This window comes from Schistocerca gregaria, chromosome X, assembly GCF_023897955.1.
Source record: "Schistocerca gregaria isolate iqSchGreg1 chromosome X, iqSchGreg1.2, whole genome shotgun sequence".
In the NCBI taxonomy this organism is placed as follows: domain Eukaryota; kingdom Metazoa; phylum Arthropoda; class Insecta; order Orthoptera; family Acrididae; genus Schistocerca; species Schistocerca gregaria.
Window position 1 is genome coordinate 703435829 of NC_064931.1, and position 7383 is coordinate 703443211.

At 36.7% G+C, this 7383-nt stretch overlaps 1 protein-coding gene across 5 annotated transcripts in view; it reads right to left on the minus strand.

Moving 5' to 3' along the window:
• The window catches only part of LOC126297631 (inositol 1,4,5-trisphosphate receptor), a 353953-nt gene extending 349354 nt beyond the window's left edge, over positions 1-4599 (minus strand). For 2 of the 5 annotated variants that reach the window (XM_049988649.1, XM_049988651.1), the window contains exon 1: positions 4472-4599. The gene's annotated coding sequence lies outside the window, so the exon portion shown is untranslated. The remainder of the gene's footprint in view (positions 1-4471) is intronic. The other 3 variants (XM_049988653.1, XM_049988650.1, XM_049988652.1) reach the window with 2 other exon arrangements.
• Positions 4600-7383: the final 2784 nt, after the last annotated feature.

Genomic DNA, 7383 nt, shown 5'->3' on the forward strand with positions numbered 1-7383 from the left:
TGGATATTGACAATATCATAACAAGCGTAGACTGCTACTCACCATACAGAGAAGATGTTGAATTGCAGACAGGCACAGTAAAAAGACTGCAAAACATGCGAGCTTTTGGACCTAAGGCCTCCTTCTAAAGTAGACATCACACACAATTTCAGACAAGTGCAACTCACACACACTTGACCACTGTCTCTGGCCACTGTGGCCATCACATGGCCTTCACTAAGTGGGTCTTAGGCATCTATCCAGTCACTCATCAACCTGTCTACTGTGGCAGAACAACACAGCAAACGGAAAACCGAAGTTTTACATTTCACGTTTAAGAAATCTTTCACGCAGAAGAGTCATACAAACATACTATCATTTGACTCTCATATGGACGACATAATAATAGGCATCCCTGGCAGACAGAAACAACTGAAAACAAATAAGTTGCCACGTCCAGATAGAATCCCACTTTGGTTTTACAAAGCGTACACTACTGTACTGGACCCTTATTTAGCTTGTATATACAGCGAGTCTCTCGCCCAGCACAAAGTCCCTAGCGACTGGAAAAAAGTCTTGCAGAATACTAGAACACATTCTGAGTTTGAATATAATAAATTGCCTAGAGATCAAAATGCTTATGTCCATGAAACAGCACGGTTTTAGAAAGCATCATTTTTGTGAAACTCAGCTTGCCTTTTCCTCACATGATATACTGTGAATTATGGATGAAGGTCAAAAGACAGATTTCACATTCCTAGATTTCTGAAAAACACTGGACATTATACCCCACTGCAAACCATTAATGAAGGTTCCCAGATATGTACCCAAGTATGAGCTCCTTTGCAAGCTAAGGTACTCCCACAAGAATTGGTACAATTCAGTGAAACTGGCCCACATCCTGCTGAGAAAGCACATTCTGTAAGAGTTTATTTTAATTTTATTTTTGTTGAAAAGGAGACAAAGAGGGAGGGGGGAGGGTGTGGTGGGCAGGGGGGCGGGAGAGAGAGGGAAAGGGGGGGGGGAAGAAGGAGAGCACTTGTAATAATACACAAGACAGAAATTGAGAAACAATGTATTCTCAGTTGGAAACAGGACCACGGAGTACTCCTGACAGAGTGAGGATTAACAGATCTTGCTAAAATTGCATAATATTAAATATAGTTAGAGAAATTGCTTTTAGAGGAGAGAAAGTGCAATAATAATTGTAACCTGGTGGAATACGTGGTTACTAACAATAGCCTGACATGCAAACTTAAGTAAACAAATTTCACTGATACTTCCTTCAAACTGGTAAGATAAGTATTCATGTTCCAGGGATCATTTTGCATAATAAATCATAATGGTGTAAAACAAACCTTTAAAAAAATCATCAAAGGATTAGAAGGAGTTGTCAAGGAGAAACCTTTCAGTTTGTTTCCAAATTTTACTTTATTGTCTCTCAGACATTTTATATCACTGGATAAGTGATAAAAAATTTCAGTTACAGCAATCTATGCCTTAATTTGAGACAATGAATGTCATTTTCCTGCTGGTATCGTAATTATGTACATCACTGTTCCTTTTGAGCTGCAATGGATTATTTACAACAAACTTCATGAGGGAATAAACATACTGTGAAGCAATAATCAGAATGTGCCACATATTATTCTTGCTGCATATTTTCGAGCAATGAAGACTTTTTTTGATAATGGAAAATCCTGGATGGAAGATAAAAGGTGATACGAGGATAGACAAGCACTTCCTACTGTACAGAGAAGCCACTGATCAGCAGACAGGTAGACAATAAAGCAAAGACAACTGTTAATAAGCTACTGACCTTGCAATGTTTACCAGAAGATGCAAAAAATATATATAACAAGCACCCAACTATCTCTTTGTTAATTATGTAGTTTCCAGATTATTATTGCATAACTCAAGAATTCTTGCAAACGTAAAAAGCAAAGCCTACAGTCTTTTATTATAATCAGAACGATTTTTTTATTATTATTTAAAATATCCCATTATGCATGTGACCCATGTTTTAACACACAAACTTAGGCACTGAAATGCAGCTACTTAGTACAGTTAAGAGGGTAAAATTCATTCCACTGTACTGCCAACATTTCAAAACTCCGGAAAATGAGGATCACAGACAATTATTTCGTGAAAATGAACTGAAAGCAAATGATACACAATACAGTGAGCAATTCTGTAAATAGATTGTCCGTTTCCAGCATGTAATACATAAGTAATGTACTGGGCCTTCGAACACGACTCTTTTGTAAATACAGTAATTACTAAGTCGCTGGCAAAACCTACGCTTCTCTATAGTTCTTGCAGTCTTGGGTCCCTATTATATTTATTATTATTATTATTATTATTATTACCCCCACTCTCTCAACAGTTGTTTTCTGTTTTCTCTGCTGTCACTACAACACAAGTAAAAAGAACTGTATGAAAGAAAGTACATAAAATAAGAGGAATAAAAATTTTAGTAATATCAGGGTGTTCTCCACTGGGTAAGCACTGTGACATGAGGACTTTTTAAGTACTGTCTGAAACTAGCTGCAAAACAGCCAGTGAGGAAAACTACAATGAAAACCCTTACCCGATCTTAGGCACCCACCAGAGAAATGGGGGAAAAAAGATACAAAGGAGTCTCTTTGTATTCGTTTGTGGGCATTCATCATGTGGCAGTGGCCACAGCAACAACCACTGAGTGTACAGGGTACAATCCGCTGCAAATAGTAAAGCTCAAAGTAATGCACCATAATGGAATACATATGTAAAATAGACGAAAACACCCAATACTTTCTGATTACAAAGTCAGCATATAATCAATGGAATAACTGTAACGTAACACATTTCAGATTACCCATCACCAGTGGAGTTGACTAGTTGAAATAAGCGCAGATGCCAGGTGGTCTTGTTCAATTTATCTTAAAAATGTGTAGTTTATGCCTGAAGGATGACTTTACAAACCTGTTTCTGTCTGATTTATACCAAGTTTGGCTAACAGACGACACAAATGAGTAAAAGAAGCATGGCTCAATACAATTATCAGTGCAAGTACGTCACATACATACTTCATTAACTCGAGTAAGGGGTTCTACAAAAATGGTTTTACATACATCAGATGAAGACTTAAATATTTTCTTCCCATTTCTACCTTATCAACTGCAGGTTGAATACGTCTAACATTAACACCAGTTACACGTATGATGAAGGGTAATAACTGAAACTACAGTCTTGGAAAATACTAAAAACACTTCCATCTCCCTTACTAATTCTTTCAGTTTACACATACAATCGTCACAAACGGATGCACTAAGTGAACAGAAAATTAATATCACTAACGAAAACTTATCAAAAACGAGCGGAATACAAAAATCGTCGCTTTAAACAGGAATGGAAAGTGAATTCTCGAGTGTGACATAATTATTATCATAAAACATCAAAAGGAGGAACTACATTCATTTGCAAAATCAAGGGAATTCTGTACACTACGGCTGTCAACAATGATGTTCAACCACCTCGCAAATTACATACTGAGTGACGTTTGTCGGTGAAATACACAGTGTTCCAGTAAGGATTAAATTGGCTATTCAGTCCAAATTTACCGAAAACTAATAGTTCACTGACAAAGGGAGAAGGGGCCACTAGTGGGGAAACAAGTAAGAATACACAGCGATAAATCGTTTGCGCGTAGATGAATGTAGATGACGAATGTTGACATCTTGTACATTCCAACACGATGGTTCCTTTATATTTATTTTTTATACAAATTTGACTGTTCTTGTAGCTACACACAAGCAGAAACTGTATTTATTGTGAGTTACTTCATGGTTCGCCCCATAAAAAATAGAAAAAAAAAGAAATCGCTATCGTTATGGATAGAGCACCTATCCTTCACGACAGAGTGTAACGCAGCTGCGATACACGACACTGAATCCACTACCCTCTCAAATAGTGTGTAAGAATCTCAGTACACGCATTAGAAATCCAAAAGTCTTCTTTAACTGTTGTCTTCAAGCCACTGACCATTACAGTAATCGTTACGTCGTCTTCGATATTGTTTACTTCACAGGGTGCATCAAAATAAAGAAATGCAATGACAACTTCCAAGGATGAGAAGGGATAAAAATTACTAATGAATCAATCTTGTACGTTGGCGTATTAAAGAGAAAGAAAAAAAATTTTCCTCTGCCGAATGCTGCAACATTCGCTTATATTTTGTTTCACAAAACTTGTGTTAGCGCACATCACCAATCACCGCACCACTCGAAAATAAACGCTAAAATTTCTGAAAATTCACTTAATTATGCGAATTATACAGTTTCATTATATGAATGCAAATAAGATTCAACAGAGTGGAAATAATTCGCGCAGTTATATTATGCAGAGCACTGACGTATCCTGTATCTGAATTCACTCAGTTTTCCGTCCATCGAAGCATCAACAGTAAACAAAAAAGCTCTCATAACTACATACTCCAATTTGCACGCCTTACCATTAAACCAAATATTTACAACACGGGACTAATTTGAACTGGACACTCACAAGCACATCACTACATCGAAATACAACACACCAAACATGAGCACGGTAAAGATAGTCCTGTGCGTGCAGGCCGCCATTCTGTCATTTATGAGCAAACACAGTTCCGTCAGCCTTGGTTAGCCACAATATTACATCCCATGGATAAGTGGACGTCGTATTTTAGCAATTAGCGAATAACAAAATGGCCAAAAAAATCAACAAACGCATGTAAATATCACAGTACTGAAGAACTATCTCTTCAACTTAAGTATTGTTCACTGAAAACTTTCCGTAATGAACAAAAACAAGTTCTAGCGCACTTGAGATGGACGTTACATACACCACTAACATCTTTCAACTTTCCTTCCACGCCTTTCACCAATAAAGAATTTGTTTAATATGCCGAACAATTATGGTACAGAAGGATTTACGTCCGCATCTATTCTCTGCAAACCAGTGCGAAGAGCATGGCAGAGGGTGATTCCTATTGAACCATGAATTCTAGCTTCTTCTTGTTCCAATCGCGTTTGGAGCACTGTAAGAATCACTGCTTAAATTGTTCTGTAAGGGTAGTAATTACTTTCGTCTTTGTGGACCCTACGGAAGCGACAGAAGGAGGCAGTAGTATATTCCTCGATCCCACACTTAATATTGTTTCTTGAAACTTTATAACTAGGCTTTCGTTAAATAGATAGAGTCCATCTCAAACATTCTTCAGTTCAGTTATTTCAGCATCCTTATGAAGCTCTCCTGTAGGTCAAGCAAATCCATGACCATGGGTACTGCCCTTCTTTGTATACATTCGGTATCCTCTGTTAGTCATAGATGGTATTAAAAGAACAGTAATTGTATTTTTCTGTATTAAACTCCTCACGATTTGTTTGCTGCGTATTCGCATAGAGTATAAATATATATGGAGAGCATAGCCCATTGCACATGTTCTCAACAACAAACCGGGCTAGTCACGTGGTAACAGGCCGTCGCTGCTTATCTGCAATTTGTGGTAACAGCGAAGCTTTAATATTACACATATTTACCTGGTTTTAAATACGTTTCTACACGTTTTAATAGTAGTAATAGCCATGATGCAGTTGTTGTTACGGATGTAAAGAAAAGTACGTGAAAGGAGGACCAGTTACTTTTCATAGGTACGTACAACAAATCTCTAATAGTGCATACAATATTGATGTGAGGCGCTTTATATGTTTAAAAATATCGAGGCGCGGTATTACAATGTTTTGTAATGTAGAGAAAATTCCTGCTTTTTTTTCACCCATATGTTTACAAGAGAAATGCTAGATATATTTGCAAGTGCGTTTAAGCTGCCAGTCAGTATTTACGTATTCATCCTATATTCATCTGCAGATAAAATTTATATCTTGGCTGTCAACTGCATAAAGCAGGTGGTGTAAATTGCTTATTTACAGTAACAATTTCATTGCTGTAAATGCATTTCCCCCACCCCCTTTCATGTGATGTATCGGCATCCAGTACAGTGTCATTGTGACGTAATTAATTAGAACAGAGATTCGACAACATGAATAAGTGCACTAGAAAACCTTAAAAGGTATTGTTGGGTGTCACTTCTTTTCCCACACCCAACAAAACGTAATTAAAGAGGAACTGAGCTATGATACTGTGCAAAAAAGCACAATACCCTTGGTCTTCATACCTTTAAATCTAATTCAGTTCATGTATAAAACTTTCAAGATATTTATAAAACGCATATACAAAGCTTCAGGATACTTCCAAAGATGATCTGTGTGTTCTAGCAAAGTAATAACACTCAATATACGCTAAGCGCTATACAGACTAACATGCGCCGTCCGAATACCACGTGACTTCAGCAACAGGAGATGATGCTGACAGATTTCTCGTTCTGAGCGTCCGACTGCTCACTCCATAGATATTTATGCTCAAAGTGTTTTCGTATTTGCTAATGAAGAGTCGTCGACTTTTTTTCTATACATTGAGTGTGTATGTATGTGTTATTGTAAAGTGTTTCAAACGTATTGTTATTTCTTTACTGAACGAATTAATTAAAATTAAACTTTCTTGCCTGCCATCACACTCTGCTACCAGTTTTCTCATGAGGTTATGGACTCACAGGCAGAGAGTAAATAGTTGTAAGATTGAAACATAACTATTTTGAGAGGGTTTATGTATTTCTAGTTCATCAGTTCGGAGCTTCTCTATCTTAGAAGAATGTGAAAGCGCATATCTAATTAAAGAGTTCTAATTTTCGAAGCAAACAATTTCAAACACTGCATATTTCAGCTGCAATTTTATAGATAATGATATGGAAAAGGAACAAATTGAAAAGACAAACAACTCAAAAATATCGCAAATGTGAAAAAACTGTAACTGAAAACTAACAAACGACTTGATGACAGCCAACTGGAATAAGCGAAAGACTGCATCACTGAGTGTCAAATATGGAAAATCTTGAAAGACACATTTGAAATTTTAAAAAAAATCGCTGTTCAGTTACTTCTTCATAAACAGGTACCGCAATTCAAGTTCAACTCAGTAAAAAGTAAAATGACAAACTGATTTGTAATCTTCTTCAGATGACAGGTGTGAAAGTTAAAGGAACTGATGCTGCGTATCATTGTTTGTTAAGAATTTGACAAGGATACGAGTTAGTTATTTTCGTATTCCATGGACCATTTTGCATGATTAATCGTAATGATTTGGAATTATTCATTTTAAAGTCACATTGCAAACTAATGTGTAAATATGCCTACATGCAGAACATTGATAACTTATTCTATTTTTTTAACTTTCAGATTTGAGTTAGTAATTCATACCCACCTCTTTTCACACATTACAATAACATAAATTCTTCTACTGAACAGAAGGGGTTGTCAGGGAGAAAGTTTT